This window comes from Bombina bombina, chromosome 4 (assembly GCF_027579735.1).
Source record: "Bombina bombina isolate aBomBom1 chromosome 4, aBomBom1.pri, whole genome shotgun sequence".
Lineage (NCBI taxonomy): Eukaryota > Metazoa > Chordata > Amphibia > Anura > Bombinatoridae > Bombina > Bombina bombina.
In genome coordinates, this window is record NC_069502.1 from 528,221,226 (window position 1) to 528,244,407 (window position 23,182).

At 43.9% G+C, this 23,182-nt stretch overlaps 1 protein-coding gene across 3 annotated transcripts in view; it reads left to right on the plus strand.

Annotated features, from left to right (window-relative positions):
- The window catches only part of SENP6 (SUMO specific peptidase 6), a 611,027-nt gene that overhangs the window by 441,484 nt on the left and 146,361 nt on the right, over nucleotides 1-23,182 (plus strand). The window lies entirely within an intron of this gene.

Below are 23,182 nucleotides of genomic sequence, written 5' to 3' on the forward strand. Positions count from 1 at the left end.
AACCGTTGTAAACCGAGGGCCACCTGTATTCTTTTTGCAATTCGGTTTAGATAATCTCTTATTTGCTAACTCTTTCTAGAGTCTCGCCATTTTTTATTTATTTTTTCATACTATAGGAAAATTGCTCAGTGTCTTGACAATCAAGGCTTTGGTCAGGCTTAGTCAGGATATATCCAGTGTCTAAGCCAATTTCTCCTCTATAGAACATTCATTTTACAGGGTTTGCAGGTTTCTCTTTTTGAACCTGAATGCTTTTGAACAGTTAGATTCTGTCTTGGAAGTTTTTGTATCCTCTGCCAAAAGGTCTTCTGAATTATTTTTATTTTCATTAAGATAAGACAGGTTTAAGGATTCCATTTTTTTTGTGTGCCTAAAATGATTATTTAAATAACATCAATTATGAGATTATAGCCCATCCCCTAGTCATAATCTAAAGAATTCTTATGATGACCCCTTACATAATATAGATATTGTAATAGCATTATATTTCTTATTTCAAATTACACATTTTTAGTCAATCAGTTAGTGTTTGTCCTTATGGACATGGATGTCTCCAAAACGGAGAATGCGTCTTGTGATGAATACGAAATAGCCCAGCTAATGAATGCCCATCGGTTATGTTCCGATTGCCGTTCTAGAGTACTCTCTTCTCCCAAATTAGGGAGCTTAGAGTGCGTTGAGCCATCCGCCTCTGAGGTTTCCATGTCCCGTGAGCTGCGTGCCCTAGACCCTTTCTCGGCTACGCAAGCAGGGGTCCCTATGGCCTTTATTTCTTCTCCGGCGGATGGCTTGTTTCCTCCAGAGGTTACGGCACGGTTCCACATGACCATTTCTATGGCACTGACTCATTTATATCTCCCAAGTGAAATATTTCTAAGATACTGTCCGTGTTCTGTTAACCAGGGCCCGTTGGGTTAATTCAGTTCGGCCTTCTGGGGAAGCATTGGCCTCTGAAGCTTCAGGGGCCCCAACCTCGGGGCCAGGGTCTTTTGTTGATCCGGCGAGGGATGATTTTGCCTTCCGTTATAGGCTGGCACATCTTTGTGTTCTTTTAAGACATGTTTTGGCGATGTTAGAGGATCCCAGTCCTAGTGGACCGAGGGATCCGAGGCCTTAGATGCTGGATGGCAAATTGGATATAACGTTTGGGGATGAAGCTAATCTCCTTAACGTCTCCGTTTTACTTTCTTTTATGTTTCGGTTTCAATTCTGAGCTTGGGTGAATGGGGTGTCTAATCGGCTGGTCCCAATGGCGTTCTCATTCACCCTGGGTGTTCACCTGCGGGTGCTGCCTTCCTTTTATTTTGATCCGGTTGGATGTGTTTGATTTGTTTTTTCTTAAGCTCATGTCTGATAGATTTCTGTTTTGAAAACGTTTGTCTCTGGAACCGATACTTGCAATTTTGTGGTCGCGTGGGCACTTCCACGGAAGTTGCACACTTTTTGAATAACAGAATTATGTTTTCTAGTTCTCTTATTGAACCTTCGAGTCGAATTTTCTTGGACCTTGGACAGTTCTGGAGTGTCCTTGTACCAGGCAGGACGCTTTCTGCGCTGTTACCTGGGATCATGTCACCCTCGTGGTGCTGATTTAATCCTGTCGGATTCTGAATGGAGGGTTGTGAGTGCCGATCTAAGGTTTGCTTTTTCTGGCTTCTCGCCTGGGATACGGATCTGTCTTTTCAGATGTCATGGTTCTTACAGGTCCCTGGGGAATCAGAACTGTAGTTTCCATTCTTTTGGAGTTGGGAGATGTGAGTGACCTATGTGGTCTAGTGTTCCGAGTGGTGAACTATTTGGGTCTTCACTTGGGGTTCTTCCGGATGCTGACTCTTAAGCCTCATAAACATTTTCTTGCGGTGGCGGAGTCGTCTTCCTTCCCGCCTTGGGTGGGTCATCTGGTCTGGAAGTGCGAGCATGTCCTCCTTCCTTTGCTCAGAGTTGCGTTACTCTAAGAAATGGAGTGCAGGGGTTTCCCTGCCTTCTGTGGGGAGCTGCAAAGCTTTCAGCTTTTACCCTGTTAACAGGGTTTTTGGAAGATCGATCCTGCAAGGATCTCTGACTGTTGTATCTTCCATATAATACCCTTGGTCTAACCATGGTCTTCGACGTTCGGGTGTTATCTGCGTACTCGTTGCAAATCTAGCCTTGGAGCTTAACAGTGAAGATTGGTTACAGACGATCACCTTTCTGGGGTCAGGTAGTTGACCATTTATCTTCGATGCTCCGTTGGGGCTTTGTGGAGGGTGGTTTACGTCTAACTCACTGGGATGAAAAGCAAGGTCCAGGGTTCACATCCACCTTCAGGTGTTGGTTGTTACCTTGCCAGCGTGCATAACACGTGGTTAAGCTTGTCTACGAGATTTTCCTTGCGATCCAGGAGCACTGGGTGCCGAATTCTTAAACTGTTCAGGAGTTTTTTTCAGACTCTTGGGTTTGAGGCTGTTGCTAGATCACCTAGTCTACAGACTTTGGATGGTGCACTTCTAAACATAGGAGGCTTCTTAGGGTTCCTCAGGAAGTTAGATCTTTTGATCGATTCCGTTTTTCGAGGACTCTGACCTAGGACCATGTCTCTCCCTGGATCAGGTGTGGACGGTTCGGTCTCACCTTAGGTGTTTTTGGTCCCACGTGTCCCTTTGAAGGGGGCGGGGCTCTGTTTCTCATGGGAGATTCCTATCTGCCTGTGGCTTAGGTTCTAGGTCTCTATGACAGGCCCCTACTGGTCTTCTGGCGTATTTGATGTTACTTGTAGACTACAGGTGTATTTTCAACTGGGTTGGTGATATGGCCGAGGCGTCTCGCCTCTATGGTACGGTGTTTAACGTTGCTTTAAGTCCCCTTCTCTCTTAGAGTGGGATATGGGTTCTCCTGGTTCGGTTACCTCAGTATCTGTGGCGACCTTTGGGTCCTTGTTTTCTTGCCCTGTAAGGGTTTTTCCCTTCTTGCATTTTCAGAATCCTGGAAAGGGAGATGTGGAGTAGTAACTGGTTCCATCGTTCCTGCAGCAGGAGGCTGGGGGTTTGAACCCTGATTGGGCTCCTGTTCAATGTTGGATTCTGATATTTAGATGCTGGGGTCTGAGAGCCCTCTTCCCTTGGGAAGTGTTCCCCTTTAGGGTAGACAGCAGTGTAGGGGGTCTCGTACCCAAGCACAAGGTCTGTCCTGACTCACGGTAGCATGCTGTTTGTAGAAGTGGTCAGAGTTGTTCTTGGGGGCTTGCTCCTCTTAGATCCATCCTTTTTTCTTCCAGGATGCTGAGACTCTTGTCTTCGGACTTTGACTAGCCTTTGGGCTGGGACCATTACCCTGGAGGGAAGGTCTGGGATCGATTACTCTATGCAGTGTGGGCCGTTTTCTTCTAGTGGGAGGCCTTTTGATGTCCTCCTCTTTTCTACTGGCGTCTGATGCTGGGAGGGGACGCTCCTTGGAGCCCGGGATTCAGAGGGCTGCTGTTGAGTTTTTTTGAAGGGTTACAGTTTGAAACCAGCTACAGCTATTTGCACCTTGAATGGGTGCTAGCAAGCTGTAAAACACCTCTCGGTGTTTTGAGTTCCACGATGGCTGAGTCAGCTTTTCTACCTGGAAGCTGGTTATTGAGAGTTCCTGTTCAGACGGTTTGGTGTTCTCTTAGAGAACTCTTTGCTAACTGCTGGGATAGTTATCCTATTTCTGCTTTCTCTGCTTGCCTAGCCTGCAGGTTTCGATCTGTTACGAGGCAACAGGGAACTCCTGTTTTTCTGGAGTACCTTATGGTAATCAGAGATAATAGGGTGACCCTCGAGTACTCTTTTGGGACGGGTTTCCCTGTGTATGGATTTTTTCAGGTCCTTGTGTTTCTAGGGAGTTAGTCTCCCTGTGTACTATTATCGTAGGACAGCCTTGGGTTGTTCTATGTTTGTTGAGCCGTGTGGAAGGATCCTTGGATTTCTTCTGGGAATCTGTTTTTCCTTTCGGGGGCAGGTAGAGGTCCTTGTCTTTCGGCTGGAGACTCTTAATGGGAATCGAGAGCCGCAGGGCTGACACTTCTGGAGGCTGTTTGTGCTTGACAGACTCTGGGACTGAGTGGTCTCTAGCTCTGCTTTGCTGGTTGTGTAACTTATGTGCAGCTACCTGGGCTTCGTTTTTTTTACCCGTGTTGTCTATATTTTTATAGGGTGTTGGGTGTGTTCAGGCTGTGGTGCCTTTCGAAGGGGCGCCTTTTTGTACCCATCCTTTGTTTGCATTCAGTGTCCTCTAGCTTTGGTATTGTTTTCCCAAAAGTAATGCAGCTGTGGACTCCTCGGCTCGGCAGGAGCCTTTCTCATGTCTGGCTTCCATTGAGAAAGGCTCCAGCGAGAGCCGAAACGTTTGGAAATTAGCTTGTCCTTGCTGAATAAAGGCGATTGAGGAAATCCTGTGTCTGCCTGCTTTTTTGGATATCCCAGGATTTACGGCTGCCAGCCGCGAGTAACATCCAGTGATCGTGTATGCATTTTTCCTGTAGAGCACCAGGTGATTGAACTGTTGGAGTGTGCTGTGTCCCTGCATCTATCTATCAATCAATATATATATACAGGTATACCTCACTTTACAGCGCTTCACTTTACAGCGATTCGCTAATACAGCGCTTTGTGGAGCTGAAGTTCAACCTCCAATGATTTTAAAAGAGTGCTGTAATCTTCGTGAGATTGCAAGAAAAGTGACTGGAACCATTTTATTATGTTTAGTTCACTCTGTTTACATAATTACAGTGCAATCTGTGTCTCAGTGCTATAGTCTGGCAAATTTTACTACAGTAATTGTCACTATTTTACAGGTACAGTATTTATTGAATACTGTGCTGTGCGAGTTTTAAACTAAACTTAGTGCTATTGTACACCTAATATAAGTTAGTTAAAACATGTTTTTAAGTTTTTAAACACACTGGCAAGTGAAAAGAAAGCTAAAACTGCCTTGTTTCACTTTAAGGCGGTTTTCACTTTACAGCGGGGCTCCGGTCCCTAACCCGCTGTATGAGCGGGGTATACCTGTATATATATATATATATATATAAATATATATATAATTTTACTATAGTGTTTCAATTGAGATCTTACTTTATGGCTCACATTTATTGTCCTCTATTACTCAGGCTTTCTTTTAAAGTCCTGGCATTATAATTTACTGTCATATATTTATTTTTGTATTTGTTCAAAGTAAAATTGACTTATTGGTACCCACTACCTTATAATATAAGTTAGGTCCACTGATCACTTAATTATTACAATACGTAGCAAGCTTTTTTTTTTTTATTACTGCCAGTTCAGCTTTGCAATTTTGTATGGATCTTTTTTAATTATTCTAACTAAACTGCTATTTTTTCATCTAAAGCAGGGCTTGACAAATATAGGTGACAAATATTTGCTGGTGGATGTATATATATTTATGTGTGTGTGTGTGTGTATGTATATATAGATATATATATATATATATATATATTAATAAAAGTAGGAGATAAACAACAATAGACATATCCATTTCAATTATGCAATGAATATATTAATTAAATAAAGATGGTTTTAATCAAACACTTAGAGAGAGAAATATGATAGGACTTGGGAAAGTCCTATACAAAGCTAGGGGATACAGCACTCTTTTGTCAATCAAATGTATTCAAAAATAATACATCCTGTGTGGAACTCATATACACATACTTATACATCACACATAAAATCATTGTACATAATGCTGACCAGCAAACAAAGATTGAGATAAATCACATATCAGTCTATAAACAGGTTAAACGGGGTATCTAGCAAAACACACTACAAAATCACTGACTAGTGTGTGTAAAAATGCACAGGCAATAAATACAGCATACACCAAATGTAGCAACAGATGCCAAAGTTGAAACACAAGAGTCCACAGAGTGAATATATTCCTTGTCACTCTGCAAAGTATTCACTGCACACTGTTGTTTTTCCTCACCTGTAACTCTATTTTGGTATGTGAATATTTACATAGAGCAAATTATTTTAGTTTGTTAATTTAGTCCTACATTTGTTGTACTATTATCCAATGTCTTAATGCTAATGTTTTAATTGCCATGTGATGCTCAATCCTTATCAATAATTGATATTATTCTTAAATTTATAGCTGTCTTATGCCACAGTTTTAACCCCCTCCAAATTTTATCGTCTGTTTACCTAACATCTCACCCTGACCAGACCATAATCTAACTTTCCAATTGGCCTTTTCAATTGTCTTTGATTAGCAATCAACTAAATTTAGTGGCCGCAGCTGACTGCCCTGTCTGCATATTTCACACTAGTTTGGGCTGTGCATTGCTATAACAACATATGTTCACATTTTCAAAGGAACATTTTATAAGTGAGGCATTAACAATAGAATTATACAAGAATTGAACAAGAATTGGGCAAGGGGCAAGACACAATGCAAGTACTTTTCATATACCTTTTTGTTTTCTTATGCAACTGCTACTGTAATTCTGTGTCTTATGTGATTAACTGGTCCCCACTTTTGTAAAAATGCTCAATATATTCATATACATTTTTGCCACCTCTTGTCTCTATAACAAACTACATTGTTCAATTACTCCTTCTCCCTCTCCACCTGCACGGTTTATTAGCCCATCTCTCTTAAACTCACCTTACTTTTGTAATCATGAACTATACCTATTCCTAAACACACTCTCTCCCCCCTGCAGCTCGTCTCAAAAGCAGCCTCATCACTGCAAATCTGTATCTCATGTCACTCTCCCTCTTGCTTTTACTTACTGCTGGTGACATCTACCCTAATCCTGGTCCCCAACCACTGCCTAACCGTGCACATCCATGTGTACTGTCCCATAGACTCAGAAAACAAAACTCTGCAAACCTTACTCACATTCCTCTTGCATCAAAAGCCACTACCCCTTTCACTTGCGCACTCTGGAACTCTTGCTCTGTTTGCAACAAGCTCACTTCTATACATGACCTCTTCATCTCCTGCTCCCTCAACCTTCTGGTCCTAACAGAAACCTGGCTCTCTCCCCTAGACACAGCATCCACTGCTGCTCTGTCACATGGGGGTCTCCACTTCAGCCACACTCCTAGGTCTGGTAATAGACAAGGAGGTGGTGTAGGTATTTCTCCAACATAGGTGTGTCCGGTCCACGGCGTCATCCTTACTTGTGGGATATTCTCTTCCCCAACAGGAAATGGCAAAGAGCCCAGCAAAGCTGGTCACATGATCCCTCCTAGGCTCCGCCTACCCCAGTCATTCTCTTTGCCGTTGTACAGGCAACATCTCCACGGAGATGGCTTAGAGTTTTTTAGTGTTTAACTGTAGTTTTTCATTATTCAATCAAGAGTTTGTTATTTTCAAATAGTGCTGGTACGTACTATTTACTCAGAAACAGAAAAGAGATGAAGAATTCTGTTTGTATGAGGAAAATGATTTTAGCAACCGTAACTAAAATCCATGGCTGTTCCACACAGGACTGTTGAGAGCAATTAACTTCAGTTGGGGGAACAGTTTGCAGTCTCTTGCTGCTTGAGGTATGACACATTCTAACAAGACGATGTAATGCTGGAAGCTGTCATTTTCCCTATGGGATCCGGTAAGCCATGTTTATTACGATTGTAAATAAGGGCTTCACAAGGGCTTATTTAAACTGTAGACTTTTTTTGGGCTAAATCGATTGATATTAACACTTATTTAGCCTTGAGGAATCATTTATTCTGGGTATTTTGATTAATAATATCGGCAGGCACTGTTTTAGACACCTTATTCTTTAGGGGCTTTCCCAAAGCATAGGCAGAGTCTCATTTTCGCGCCGGTGTTGCGCACTTGTTTTTGAGAGGCATGGCATGCAGTCGCATGTGAGAGGAGCTCTGATACTTTTAAAAGACTTCTGAAGGCGTCATTTGGTATCGTATTCCCCTTTGGGTTTGGTTGGGTCTCAGCAAAGCAGATACCAGGGACTGTAAAGGGGTTTAAAGCTTAAAACGGCTCCGGTTCCGTTATTTTAAGGGTTAAAGCTTCCAAAATTGGTGTGCAATATTTTCAAAGCTTTAAGACGCTGTGGTGAAAATTTGGTGAAATTTGAACAATTCCTTCATGTTTTTTCGCAATTGCAGTAATAAAGTGTGTTCAGTTTAAAATTTAAAGTGACAGTAACGGTTTTATTTTAAAACGTTTTTTGTACTTTCTGATCAAGTTTATGCCTGTTTAACATGTCTGAACTACCAGATAGACTGTGTTCTGAATGTGGGGAAGCCAGAATTCCTATTCATTTAAATAAATGTGATTTATGTGATAATGACAATGATGCCCAAGATGATTCCTCAAGTGAGGGGAGTAAGCATGGTACTGCATCATTCCCTCCTTCGTCTACACGAGTCTTGCCCACTCAGGAGGCCCCTAGTACATCTAGCGCGCCAATACTCCTTACTATGCAACAATTAACGGCTGTAATGGATAATTCTGTCAAAAACATTTTAGCCAAAATGAACCCTTGTCAGCGTAAGCGTGGCTGCTCTGTTTTAGTTACTGAAGAGCATGACGACGCTGATATTAATATCTCTGAAGGGCCCCTAACCCAATCTGAGGGGGCCAGGGAGGTTTTGTCTGAGGGAGAAATTACTGATTTAGGGAACATTTCTCAGCAGGCTGAATCTGATGTGATTACATTTAAATTTAAATTGGAACATCTCCGCATTTTGCTTAAGGAGGTATTATCCACTCTGGATGATTGTGAAAATTTAGTCATCCCAGAGAAACTATGTAAAATGGACAAGTTCCTAGAGGTGCCGGGGCTCCCAGAAGCTTTTCCTATACCCAAGCGGGTGGCGGACATTGTTAATAAAGAATGGGAAAGGCCCGGTATTCCTTTCGTCCCTCCCCCCATATTTAAAAAATTGTTTCCTATGGTCGACCCCAGAAAGGACTTATGGCAGTCAGTCCCCAAGGTCGAGGGAGCGGTTTCTACTTTAAACAAACGCACCACTATTCCCATAGAGGATAGTTGTGCTTTCAAAGATCCTCTGGATAAAAAATTAGAAGGTTTGCTTAAAAAGATGTTTGTTCAGCAGGGTTACCTTCTACAACCCATTTCATGCATTGTCCCTGTCACTACAGCCGCATATTTCTGGTTTGATGAACTGCTTAAGGTGCTCGATAGTGACTCTCCTCCTTATGAGGAGATTATGGACAGAATCAATGCTCTCAAATTGGCTAATTCTTTCACTCTAGACGCCTCTTTGCAATTGGCTAAGTTAGCGGCTAAGAACTCTGGGTTTGCTATTGTGGCGCGCAGAGCGCTTTGGTTGAAATCTTGGTCGGCTGATGCGTCTTCCAAGAACAAGCTACTAAACATTCCTTTCAAGGGGAAAACGCTGTTTGGTCCTGACTTGAAAGAGATTATCTCTGATATCACTGGGGGTAAGGGCCACGCCCTTCCTCAGGATCGGCCCTTCAAGGCAAAAAATAGACCTAATTTTCGTCCCTTTCGTAAAAACGGACCAGCCCAAGGTGCTACGCCCTCTAAGCAAGAGGGTAATACTTCTCAGGCCAAGCCAGCTTGGAGACCAATGCAAGGCTGGAACAAGGGAAAGCAGGCCAAGAAACCTGCCACTGCTACCAAGACAGCATGAAATATTGGCCCCCGATCCGGGACCGGATCTGGTGGGGGGCAGACTCTCTCTCTTCGCTCAGGCTTGGGCAAGAGATGTTCTGGATCCTTGGGCGCTAGAAATAGTCTCCCAGGGTTATCTTCTGGAATTCAAGGGACTTCCCCCAAGGGGGAGGTTCCACAAGTCGCAGTTGTCTTCAGACCACATAAAAAGACAGGCGTTCTTACATTGTGTAGAAGACCTGTTAAAAATGGGAGTGATTCATCCTGTTCCATTAAGAGAACAAGGGATGGGGTTCTACTCCAATCTGTTCATAGTTCCCAAAAAAGAGGGAACGTTCAGACCAATCCTAGATCTCAAGATCTTAAACAAATTTCTCAAGGTCCCATCGTTCAAGATGGAAACCATTCGAACTATCCTTCCTTCCATCCAGGAAGGTCAATTTATGACCACGGTGGATTTAAAGGATGCGTATCTACATATTCCTATCCACAAGGAACATCATCGGTTCCTAAGGTTTGCATTCCTGGACAAACATTACCAGTTCGTGGCGCTTCCTTTCGGATTAGCCACTGCTCCAAGGATTTTCACAAAGGTACTAGGGTCCCTTCTAGCGGTGCTAAGACCAAGGGGCATTGCAGTAGTACCTTACCTGGACGACATTCTGATTCAAGCGTCGTCCCTTCCTCAAGCAAAGGCTCACACGGACATTGTCCTGGCCTTTCTCAGATCTCACGGCTGGAAAGTGAACGTGGAAAAGAGTTCTCTATCCCCGTCAACAAGGGTTCCCTTCTTGGGAACAATTATAGACTCCTTAGAAATGAGGATCTTTCTAACAGAGGCCAGAAAAACAAAGCTTCTGGACTCTTGTCGGATACTTCATTCCGTTCCTCTTCCTTCCATAGCTCAGTGCATGGAAGTGATCGGGTTGATGGTGGCGGCGATGGACATAGTTCCTTTTGCGCGCATTCATCTAAGACCATTACAACTGTGCATGCTCAGTCAGTGGAATGGGGACTATACAGACTTGTCTCCGAAGATACAAGTAAATCAGAGGACCAGAGACTCACTCCGTTGGTGGCTGTCCCTGGACAATCTGTCTCAAGGGATGATGTTCCACAGACCAGAGTGGGTCATTGTCACGACCGACGCCAGTCTGATAGGCTGGGGCGCGGTCTGGGGATCCCTGAAAGCTCAGGGTCTTTGGTCTCGGGAAGAATCTCTTCTACCGATAAATATTCTGGAACTGAGAGCGATATTCAATGCGCTCCAGGCCTGGCCCCAGCTTGCGAGGACCAGGTTCATACGGTTTCAATCAGACAACATGACGACTGTTGCGTACATCAACCATCAGGGGGGAACAAGGAGTTCCCTAGCGATGGAAGAAGTAACCAAAATTATTCTTTGGGCGGAGTCTCACTCCTGCCACCTGTCTGCTATCCACATCCCAGGAGTGGAAAATTGGGAAGCGGATTTTCTGAGTCGGCAGACATTGCATCCGGGGGAGTGGGAACTCCATCCGGAAATCTTTGCCCAAGTCACTCACCTGTGGGGCATTCCAGACATGGATCTGATGGCCTCTCGTCAGAACTTCAAAGTTCCTTGCTACGGGGCCAGATCCAGGGATCCCAAGGCGGCTCTAGTGGATGCACTAGTAGCACCTTGGACCTTCAAACTAGCTTATGTGTTCCCGCCATTTCCTCTCATCCCCAGGCTGATAGCCAGGATCAAGCAGGAGAGGGCGTCGGTGATCTTGATAGCTCCTGCGTGGCCACGCAGGACTTGGTATGCAGATCTGGTGAATATGTCATCGGCTCCACCTTGGAAGCTACCTTTGAGACGAGACCTTCTTGTTCAGGGTCCGTTCGAACATCCGAACCTGGTTTCACTCCAGCTGACTGCTTGGAGATTGAACGCTTGATTTTATCGAAGCGAGGATTCTCAGATTCTGTGATCGATACTCTTGTTCAGGCCAGAAAGCCTGTGACTAGAAAGATTTACCACAAAATTTGGAAAAAATATTTCTCTTGGTGTGAATCTAAAGGATTCCCTTGGGACAAGGTTAAGATTCCTAGGATTCTATCCTTCCTTCAAGAAGGATTGGAAAAAGGATTATCTGCAAGTTCCCTGAAGGGACAGATTTCTGCCTTGTCGGTATTACTTCACAAAAAGCTGGCAGCTGTGCCAGATGTTCAAGCCTTTGTTCAGGCTCTGGTTAGAATCAAGCCTGTTTACAAACCTTTGACTCCTCCTTGGAGTCTCAATTTAGTTCTTTCAGTTCTTCAGGGGGTTCCGTTTGAACCCTTACATTCCGTTGATATTAAGTTATTATCTTGGAAAGTTTTGTTTTTAGTTGCGATTTCTTCTGCTAGAAGAGTCTCAGAATTATCTGCTCTGCAGTGTTCTCCTCCTTATCTGGTGTTCCATGCAGATAAGGTGGTTTTACGTACTAAACCTGGTTTTCTTCCAAAAGTTGTTTCTAACAAAAACATTAACCAGGAGATTATCGTACCTTCTCTGTGTCCAAAACCAGTTTCAAAGAAGGAACGTTTGTTGCACAATTTGGATGTTGTTCGCGCTCTAAAATTCTATTTAGATGCTACAAAGGATTTTAGACAAACATCTTCCTTGTTGGTTGTTTATTCAGGTAAAAGGAGAGGTCAAAAAGCAACTTCTACCTCTCTCTCTTTTTGGATTAAAAGCATCATCAGATTGGCTTACGAGACTGCTGGACGGCAGCCTCCCGAAAGAATCACAGCTCATTCCACTAGGGCTGTGGCTTCCACATGGGCCTTCAAGAACGAGGCTTCTGTTGATCAGATATGTAGGGCAGCGACTTGGTCTTCACTGCACACTTTTACCAAATTTTACAAGTTTGATACTTTTGCTTCTTCTGAGGCTATTTTTGGGAGAAAGGTTTTGCAAGCCGTGGTGCCTTCCATTTAGGTGACCTGATTTGCTCCCTCCCTTCATCCGTGTCCTAAAGCTTTGGTATTGGTTCCCACAAGTAAGGATGACGCCGTGGACCGGACACACCTATGTTGGAGAAAACAGAATTTATGTTTACCTGATAAATTTCTTTCTCCAACGGTGTGTCCGGTCCACGGCCCGCCCTGGTTTTTTTAATCAGGTCTGATATTTTATTTTCTTTAACTACAGTCACCACGGTACCATATGGTTTCTCCTATGCAATTATTCCTCCTTAACGTCGGTCGAATGACTGGGGTAGGCGGAGCCTAGGAGGGATCATGTGACCAGCTTTGCTGGGCTCTTTGCCATTTCCTGTTGGGGAAGAGAATATCCCACAAGTAAGGATGACGCCGTGGACCGGACACACCGTTGGAGAAAGAAATTTATCAGGTAAACATAAATTCTGTTTTTACTTTCCTCTCGTTGCACCTTTCAACAAATACATCCCATCTCTTCCTTCACATTTCCCTCATTCAAAACCCACATGATTTGCTTATTCTCCCCTTTCTCTGTACGTGTTGCAGTCATATACCGACCCCCTGGCTCCTCAACTCAATTTCTAGATCACTTGGCTGCCTTGCTACCTTATTTCCTTTCCTCAGACACCCCTGCCCTCATTCTTGGCGTCTTCAACATCCCTATTGACAATTCCACTGCCTCATCTGCAAAACAACTTCTGCAACTCACTTCCTCTTTCGGTCTTTCACAATGGACTGATTTTCCCACTCACAAAGACAGTCACTCTCTTGACCTGATCTTTAGCTATCGATGCACTCTCTCAAACTTCACAAACTCCCTCTTTCTGACCACCATCTCCCTACTTGCAACATATCATCCCTCCCTACAACTCTCCCTCCTACTCCTCACACCAAACTTCACTGAAGCATTATATCATTAGATCAGCAACAGCTTGCTAATTCCCTCAAACCTCTCCTCTCATCCTTCTCCTCCTTTTTCTGCCCTGAACAATCTATCTGCCACTATAATTCCACCCTTATATCCGTCCTTGACAATATCGCCCCTCTTACCATAGCTCGGAAATCACACACTCATCCTCAGCCCTGGCATACTCCTCTGACACGGTACCTACGCAGATGTTCCCGTACTGCTGAGAGGCAGTGGAGAAAATCTCAGAGTTCAGCTGATTTTCTTCATTACAAATTCATCTTGAACTCCTACTATTCTGCCCTTAATCTCCATAAGCAACACTACTTCTCTACTCTTATCTCTAATCTTTCTTCAAACCCAAAAGGTTTGTTCTTCACTTTGAATACACTCCTCCGCCCTCCCCCACCTCCTAATACAGCTTCTCTGTCAGCTCAAGACTTTGCCAGCCACTTCAATAACAAAATCGACTCCATCAGAAATGAAATCGGCCCTCAACATAATTCCATTCTCTCCCCCCCCCCCTCAAATGCTCTCACTCAACCACCACACACATAACCTTAAAGGGACAGTAAACACCAGAATTTTTGTTGTTTAAAAAGGTAGATAATCCCTTTATTACCCATTCCCCAATTGTGCATAACCAACACAGTTATAATAATATACCTTTTACCGCTGTGATTACCTTGTATCTATGCCTCTGCAAACTGCCCCCTTATTTCAGTTCTTTTGACAGACTTGCATTTTTAGCCAATCAGTGCTGACTCCTAGGAGCTTCACATGCCTGAGCTCAATGTTATCTATATGAAACACATGAACTAACACCCTCTAGTAGTGAAAAACTGTCAAAATGCTTTCAGATTAGAGGCAGTCTTCAAGGTCTAAGAAATTAGCACATGAACGTCCTAGATTTAGCTTTCAACTAAGAATACAAAGAGAACAAAGCAAAATTGGTAATAAAAGTAAATTGGAAAGTTGTTTAAAATTACATGCCCTATTTAAATTATGAAAGTTTTTTTTTTTTCCTTTACTGTCCCTTTAAACTTAGCTCATTCTCCCCTGTTACTGAGGAAGAAGTTTTGGCACTTATACTGCTCTCTCACCTCACTTCCTGTCCCCTTGACCCTATCCCCTCACAGCTACTCCCCTCCCTCTCTGCTACCCTTACCCCTATACTAACACACATTTTCAACCTCTCCCTCAGCACCAGTATATTTCCCTCATCGCTGAAACATGCACTGGTCACACCTATCCTCTAAAAACCTTCCCTTGATCCTACCTCTCTGCCAATCCCTTCACTGGCTTCCTCTTGCCTCTAGGATCAAACACAAAATTCTCATTCTAACATACAAAGCCCTCAACTGCACTGCTCCCCCCATATCAGACCTTGTCTCCAGATACTCTCCCTCCCGTCCCCTTCGCTCTGTTCATGACCTCCTACTCTCCTCCTCTCTGGTTACCTCATTACACTCCCGTTTACAGGACTTCTCCAGACTGACTCCCATCTTGTGGAACTCTCTGCCTCGCTCCACAAGACTCTCCCCTAGTTTTGAAAGCTTCAAGCGCTACCTAAAGACTCTACTGTTCAGGGATGCATACAACCTATTCTATCCTTACTTTATACCAGTTCCACTACTCCATTGCTATCCCCTGAACCCCCTTAGCATGTAAGCCTAAGAGTCCAGCTGTTTTGTAGATCACCTTCTTAAGGGCTGACTACAACAGTGCAACTCTTGGCAGGGCCCTCTACCCATTTGATCCCTATAATTGTTTTGTTGTACTCCCCCTTTGTTTATAGCGCTGCGGAATCTGTTGGCGCTCTAGAAATAACCGATAATAATAATTATAGTCTCCAGGACTAGAGATATACATATAATTGGCAAATAGTATGAGTCTCAAGTGGTGGCTACAGTGTACTGTAACGAAACTGCTTCAAACTTGCAGGCAAAAACACAATGCCTGTATTAAAGGGAGTTCAAAGTCTATATCACTATGCTTCGAAGGCACTAATGCAGATGGAGACAGTAACAACACCATACGTCTCAAGCCTGCCTTAGGCTAACAATATACCATGTGGCGGAATCCTTACCGGAATCAGAGTAAGAAGCTTGTACTCGTGGGCGTCCTGTCCGACCCCACTCGCCCAGATTGGGCTATAGGCTTCCAAATCAATCCGCAGCTGATCACCAGAAGGACCCCGGCTTCAAGGCCATCCTTAGCTGCCTGCGCGTTCTTCCCAGCACCGGTCTCACAGGTAGACTTGATCACCCCTGGTGTCACCCTTCTCCTCCTGGAATAGGTGTCTGTGAATCTGGTTACCAGCAATGCAGCATACAAAAATGGTTCAATTTCTCTCCTTAGCGGTGTTTAGTCAGCAACAAGATACTGTGTGCCCGTAGCAATACTCATTTATCGTCCTGTGCCATACATGCCTGTTGGGGGAGCTGTAAATAAATGCTGGATAGGAAAATGTACAAAGTTCATTAAAAGGAGCTTGCCAACGTACATTTCTCCCCCATTTGGGCCCACATACAGGGGCTTCATCAGGGCTAGTTAATGTTACACAGGTACACTCATTTATACCTGTATGCCCCGCATTTATTATGACATAATTCATTATACTTATTCAAACACATGTTATCACTGCATTAAATATCAAAAACAATACAAATAATAAGTGGTATGTACAAACGTGCATACATTATAGGTGCATACTCTATATGATATTCTACACTCATGGAGATCTACCTAACTCCCTAAACCATTTCAGAGTTAGCCCTTTAGGGCATCACATTAAGTTTTCTCCAACATAGGTGTGTCCGGTCCACGGCGTCATCCTTACTTGTGGGATATTCTCTTCCCCAACAGGAAATGGCAAAGAGCCCAGCAAAGCTGGTCACATGATCCCTCCTAGGCTCCGCCTACCCCAGTCATTCTCTTTGCCGTTGTACAGGCAACATCTCCACGGAGATGGCTTAGAGTTTTTTAGTGTTTAACTGTAGTTTTTATTATTCAATCAAGAGTTTGTTATTTTAAAATAGTGCTGGTATGTACTATTTACTCAGAAACAGAAAAGAGATGAAGATTTCTGTTTGTATGAGGAAAATGATTTTAGCAACCGTTACTAAAATCCATGGCTGTTCCACACAGGACTGTTGAGAGGAATTAACTTCAGTTGGGGGAACAGTGAGCAGTCTCTTGCTGCTTGAGGTATGACACATTCTAACAAGACGATGTAATGCTGGAAGCTGTCATTTTCCCTATGGGATCCGGTAAGCCATGTTTATTAAGATTGTAAATAAGGGCTTCACAAGGGCTTATTAAGACTGTAGACTTTTTCTGGGCTAAATCGATTCATTATTAACACATATTTAGCCTTGAGGAATCATTTAATCTGGGTATTTTGATAAGATTATATCGGCAGGCACTTTTTTAGACACCTTTCTCTTTAGGGGCTTTCCCAAATCATAGGCAGAGCCTCATTTTCGCGCCGGTGTTGCGCACTTGTTTTTGAGAGGCATGACATGCAGTCGCATGTGTGAGGAGCTCTGATACACAGAAAAGACTTTCTGAAGGCGTCATTTGGTATCGTATTCCCCTTTGGGCTTGGTTGGGTCTCAGCAAAGCAGATACCAGGGACTGTAAAGGGGTTAAAGTTAAAAACGGCTCCGGTTCCGTTATTTTAAGGGTTAAAGCTTCCAAATTTGGTGTGCAATACTTTTAAGGCTTTAAGACACTGTGGTGAAATTTTGGTGAATTTTGAACAATTCCTTCATATTTTTTCGCAATTGCAGTAATAAAGTGTGTTCAGTTTAAAATTTAAAGTGACAGTAACGGTTTTATTTTAAAACGTTTTTTGTACTTTGTTATCAAGTTTATGCCTGTTTAACATGTCTGAACTACCAGATAGACTGTGTTCTGAATGTGGGGAAGCCAGAGTTCCTTCTCATTTAAATAAATGTGATTTATGTGACAATGACAATGATGCCCAAGATGATTCCTCAAGTGAGGGGAGTAAGCATGGTACTGCATCATTCCCTCCTTCGTCTACACGAGTCTTGCCCACTCAGGAGGCCCCTAGTACATCTAGCGCGCCAATACTCCTTACTATGCAACAATTAACGGCTGTAATGGATAATTCTGTCAAAAACATTTTAGCCAAAATGCACACTTATCAGCGTAAGCGCGACTGCTCTGTTTTAGATACTGAAGAGCATGACGACGCTGATAATAATGGTTCTGAAGGGCCCCTAAACCAGTCTGATGGGGCCAGGGAGGTTTTGTCTGAGGGAGAAATTACTGATTCAGGGAACATTTCTCAACAAGCTGAACCTGATGTGATTACGTTTAAATTTAAGTTGGAACATCTCCGCATCCTGCTTAAGGAGGTATTATCCACTCTGGATGATTGTGACAAGTTGGTCATCCCAGAGAAACTATGTAAAATGGACAAGTTCCTAGAGGTCCCGGGGCTCCCAGAAGCTTTTCCTATACCCAAGCGGGTGGCGGACATTGTAAATAAAGAATGGGAAAGGCCCGGTATTCCTTTCGTCCCTCCCCCCATATTTAAAAAATTGTTTCCTATGGTCGACCCCAGAAAGGACTTATGGCAGACAGTCCCCAAGGTCGAGGGAGCGGTTTCCACTTTAAACAAACGCACCACTATACCCATAGAAGATAGTTGTGCTTTCAAAGATCCTATGGATAAAAAATTAGAAGGTTTACTTAAAAAGATGTTTGTTCAGCAGGGTTACCTTCTACAACCAATTTCATGCATTGTCCCTGTCGCTACAGCCGCGTGTTTCTGGTTTGATGAGCTGGTAAAGGCGGTCGATAGTGATTCTCCTCCTTATGAGGAGATTATGGACAGAATCAATGCTCTCAAATTGGCTAATTCTTTCACCCTAGACGCCACTTTGCAATTGGCTAGGTTAGCGGCTAAGAATTCTGGGTTTGCTATTGTGGCGCGCAGAGCGCTTTGGTTGAAATCTTGGTCAGCTGATGCGTCTTCCAAGAACAAGCTACTTAACATTCCTTTCAAGGGGAAAACGCTGTTTGGCCCTGACTTGAAAGAGATTATCTCTGATATCACTGGGGGTAAGGGCCACGCCCTTCCTCAGGATCGGCCTTTCAAGGCCAAAAATAAACCTAATTTTCGTCCCTTTCGTAGAAACGGACCAGCCCAAAGTGCTACGTCCTCTAAGCAAGAGGGTAATACTTCTCAAGCCAAGCCAGCTTGGAGACCAATGCAAGGCTGGAACAAGGGAAAGCAGGCCAAGAAACCTGCCACTGCTACCAAGACAGCATGAAATGTTGGCCCCCGATCCGGGACCGGATCTGGTGGGGGGCAGACTCTCTCTCTTCGCTCGGGCTTGGGCAAGAGATGTTCTGGATCCTTGGGCGCTAGAAATAGTCTCCCAAGGTTATCTTCTGGAATTCAAGGGGCTTCCCCCAAGGGGGAGGTTCCACAGGTCTCAGTTGTCTTCAGACCACATAAAAAGACAGGCATTCTTACGTTGTGTAGAAGACCTGTTAAAAATGGGAGTGATTCATCCTGTTCCATTAGGAGAACAAGGGATGGGGTTCTACTCCAATCTGTTCATAGTTCCCAAAAAAGAGGGAACGTTCAGACCAATCTTAGATCTCAAGATCTTAAACAAGTTTCTCAAGGTTCCATCGTTCAAAATGGAAACCATTCGAACAATTCTTCCTTCCATCCAGGAAGGTCAATTCATGACCACGGTGGATTTAAAGGATGCGTATCTACATATTCCTATCCACAAGGAACATCATCGGTTCCTAAGGTTCGCATTCCTGGACAAGCATTACCAGTTCGTGGCGCTTCCTTTCGGATTAGCCACTGCTCCAAGGATTTTCACAAAGGTACTAGGGTCCCTTCTAGCTGTGCTAAGACCAAGGGGCATTGCTGTAGTACCTTACTTGGACGACATTCTGATTCAAGCGTCGTCCCTTCCTCAAGCAAAGGCTCACACGGACATCGTCCTGGCCTTTCTCAGATCTCACGGATGGAAAGTGAACGTGGAAAAGAGTTCTCTATCTCCGTCAACAAGGGTTCCCTTCTTGGGGACAATAATAGACTCCTTAGAAATGAGGATTTTTCTGACAGAGGCCAGAAAAACAAAACTTCTAGACTCTTGTCGGATACTTCATTCCGTTCCTCTTCCTTCCATAGCGCAGTGCATGGAAGTGATAGGTTTGATGGTAGCGGCAATGGACATAGTTCCTTTTGCGCGCATTCATCTAAGACCATTACAACTGTGCATGCTCAGTCAGTGGAATGGGGACTATACAAACTTGTCTCCGAGGATACAAGTAAATCAGAGGACCAGAGACTCACTCCGTTGGTGGCTGTCCCTGGACAACCTGTCACAAGGGATGACCTTCCGCAGACCAGAGTGGGTCATTGTCGCGACCGACGCCAGTCTGATGGGCTGGGGCGCGGTCTGGGGATCCCTGAAAGCTCAGGGTCTTTGGTCTCGGGAAGAATCTCTTCTACCGAGAAATATTCTGGAACTGAGAGCGATATTCAATGCTCTCAAGGCTTGGCCTCAGCTAGCGAGGGCCAAGTTCATACGGTTTCAATCAGACAACATGACAACTGTTGCGTACATCAACCATCAGGGGGGAACAAGGAGTTCCCTGGCGATGGAAGAAGTGACCAAAATCATTCTATGGGCGGAGTCTCACTCCTGCCACCTGTCTGCTATCCACATCCCAGGAGTGGAAAATTGGGAAGCGGATTTTCTGAGTCGTCAGACATTGCATCCGGGGGAGTGGGAACTCCATCCGGAAATCTTTGCCCAAGTCACTCAACTGTGGGGCATTCCAGACATGGATCTGATGGCCTCTCGTCAGAACTTCAAAGTTCCTTGCTACGGGTCCAGATCCAGGGATCCCAAGGCGGCTCTAGTGGATGCACTAGTAGCACCTTGGACCTTCAAACTAGCTTATGTATTCCCGCCGTTTCCTCTCATCCCCAGGCTGGTAGCCAGGATCAATCAGGAAAGGGCGTCGGTGATCTTGATAGCTCCTGCGTGGCCACGCAGGACTTGGTATGCAGATCTGGTGAATATGTCATCGGCTCCACCATGGAAGCTACCTTTGAGACGAGACCTTCTTGTTCAAGGTCCGTTCGAACATCCGAATCTGGTCTCACTCCAGCTGACTGCTTGGAGATTGAACGCTTGATCTTATCGAAGCGAGGGTTCTCAGATTCTGTTATCGATACTCTTGTTCAGGCCAGAAAGCCTGTAACTAGAAAGATTTACCACAAAATTTGGAAAAAATATATCTGTTGGTGTGAATCTAAAGGATTCCCTTGGGACAAGGTTAAGATTCCTAAGATTCTATCCTTCCTTCAAGCAGGATTGGAAAAAGGATTATCTGCAAGTTCCCTGAAGGGACAGATTTCTGCCTTGTCTGTGTTACTTCACAAAAAGCTGGCAGCTGTGCCAGATATTCAAGCCTTTGTTCAGGCTCTGGTTAGAATCAAGCCTGTTTACAAACCTTTGACTCCTCCTTGGAGTCTCAACTTAGTTCTTTCAGTTCTTCAGGGGGTTCCGTTTGAACCCTTACATTCCGTTGATATTAAGTTATTATCTTGGAAAGTTTTGTTTTTGGTTGCAATTTCTTCTGCTAGAAGAGTTTCAGAATTATCTGCTCTGCAGTGTTCTCCTCCTTATCTGGTGTTCCATGCAGATAAGGTGGTTTTACGTACTAAACCTGGTTTTCTTCCAAAAGTTGTTTCTAACAAAAACATTAACCAGGAGATTATCGTACCTTCTCTGTGTCCGAAACCAGTTTCGAAGAAGGAACGTTTGTTGCACAATTTGGATGTTGTTCGCGCTCTAAAATTCTATTTAGATGCTACAAAGGATTTTAGACAAACATCTTCCTTGTTTGTTGTTTATTCCGGTAAAAGGAGAGGTCAAAAAGCAACTTCTACCTCTCTCTCTTTTTGGATTAAAAGCATCATCAGATTGGCTTACGAGACTGCCGGACGGCAGCCTCCCGAAAGAATCACAGCTCATTCCACTAGGGCTGTGGCTTCCACATGGGCCTTCAAGAACGAGGCTTCTGTTGATCAGATATGTAGGGCAGCGACTTGGTCTTCACTGCACACTTTTACCAAATTTTACAAGTTTGATACTTTTGCTTCTTCTGAGGCTATTTTTGGGAGAAAGGTTTTGCAAGCCGTGGTGCCTTCCATCTAGGTGACCTGATTTGCTCCCTCCCATCATCCGTGTCCTAAAGCTTTGGTATTGGTTCCCACAAGTAAGGATGACGCCGTGGACCGGACACACCTATGTTGGAGAAAACAGAATTTATGTTTACCTGATAAATTACTTTCTCCAACGGTGTGTCCGGTCCACGGCCCGCCCTGGTTTTTTAATCAGGTCTGATAATTTATTTTCTTTAACTACAGTCACCACGGTATCATATGGTTTCTCCTATGCAAATATTCCTCCTTAACGTCGGTCGAATGACTGGGGTAGGCGGAGCCTAGGAGGGATCATGTGACCAGCTTTGCTGGGCTCTTTGCCATTTCCTGTTGGGGAAGAGAATATCCCACAAGTAAGGATGACGCCGTGGACCGGACACACCGTTGGAGAAAGTAATTTATCAGGTAAACATAAATTCTGTTATTTACATCATTACAATATACAATATTTATATTTTTACTGAAAAGTCTTAAACATTCATAGTTGAGATTTAAATCATTTTATTCCAATTTTTCGTTTAACCCTTGCTGGATTTTTACTCTGCAAACAAAATATCTCAGAGTCTCCTTCTGCAACAAGACTATCATTATTACCTCCCCTACCATTGGTGATTCCCTTATATTTTGCCATTACAAGATTAGGTACTAGACTAATGCAGCAAAGTGTCTAGCAACATTTGTATACCTGCCATGAAGAATGTCATCTCTGTGTTCTTGTATCCTATCTTTCAGAACCTTCTTGGTTTTTCCTACATAGAACTTTGGACAGGAGCAATATAATAAATAGACCACCCCTATCAAATTACAATTGAAAAAAAACACCCTATCTCCCCCTGCAGATACTTTTTTAGATTTCTCCATAAAGGGGCAATAGACAAATTGTCCGCATGGGTAGTTACCTTTTACACCTCTATCTTTTCTTAGCCAATCAGCCATAGATGGATTCTTGTACATACTTCTCACCAATTTATCTTTCAAATTTGGGGCTTTTCATGCTGCTTAGAGCAGGTGGAGAATCAGTGTAGCACTAGCTAGAGGTGTTCAGTAAGTGGGAAGGTAGCAAAGGAGGTTCAATGATTGGGGAGGGAGGTGAAATAGTGTGTTAGGCACAGGGGTCAGTGGGTAATGTGAGGAAATGAGAGGGCGTATGGATAAGTAGAAGGGTTGTGTGGGAGGCAGTCAGTGGAGGCCAGTATGTGGAAAGGGTAAGGTAATGGGGATAGTGTGTAGGAATAGACTGTGCAAGTGGGTCAGGGGAGATGCACAGGGTGAGTGAGGGGACAGACAGAGATGAACTGTGAATGTTCTGAGGCAAGTATAAGGGGGGATGTCTGGGATAGTTAAAAGCATTGGGGGGATTGAGTTGAGATGTATACGTATAGTGCAGCACTGAGTGAAGACTGGGCAGGCAGAGGGGTTGATGAGGGGATAAGGGCAGCGAGAGTATGTGGACCAGAGCAAGAAGAGAATTGTATTGGGTAAAGAAAAG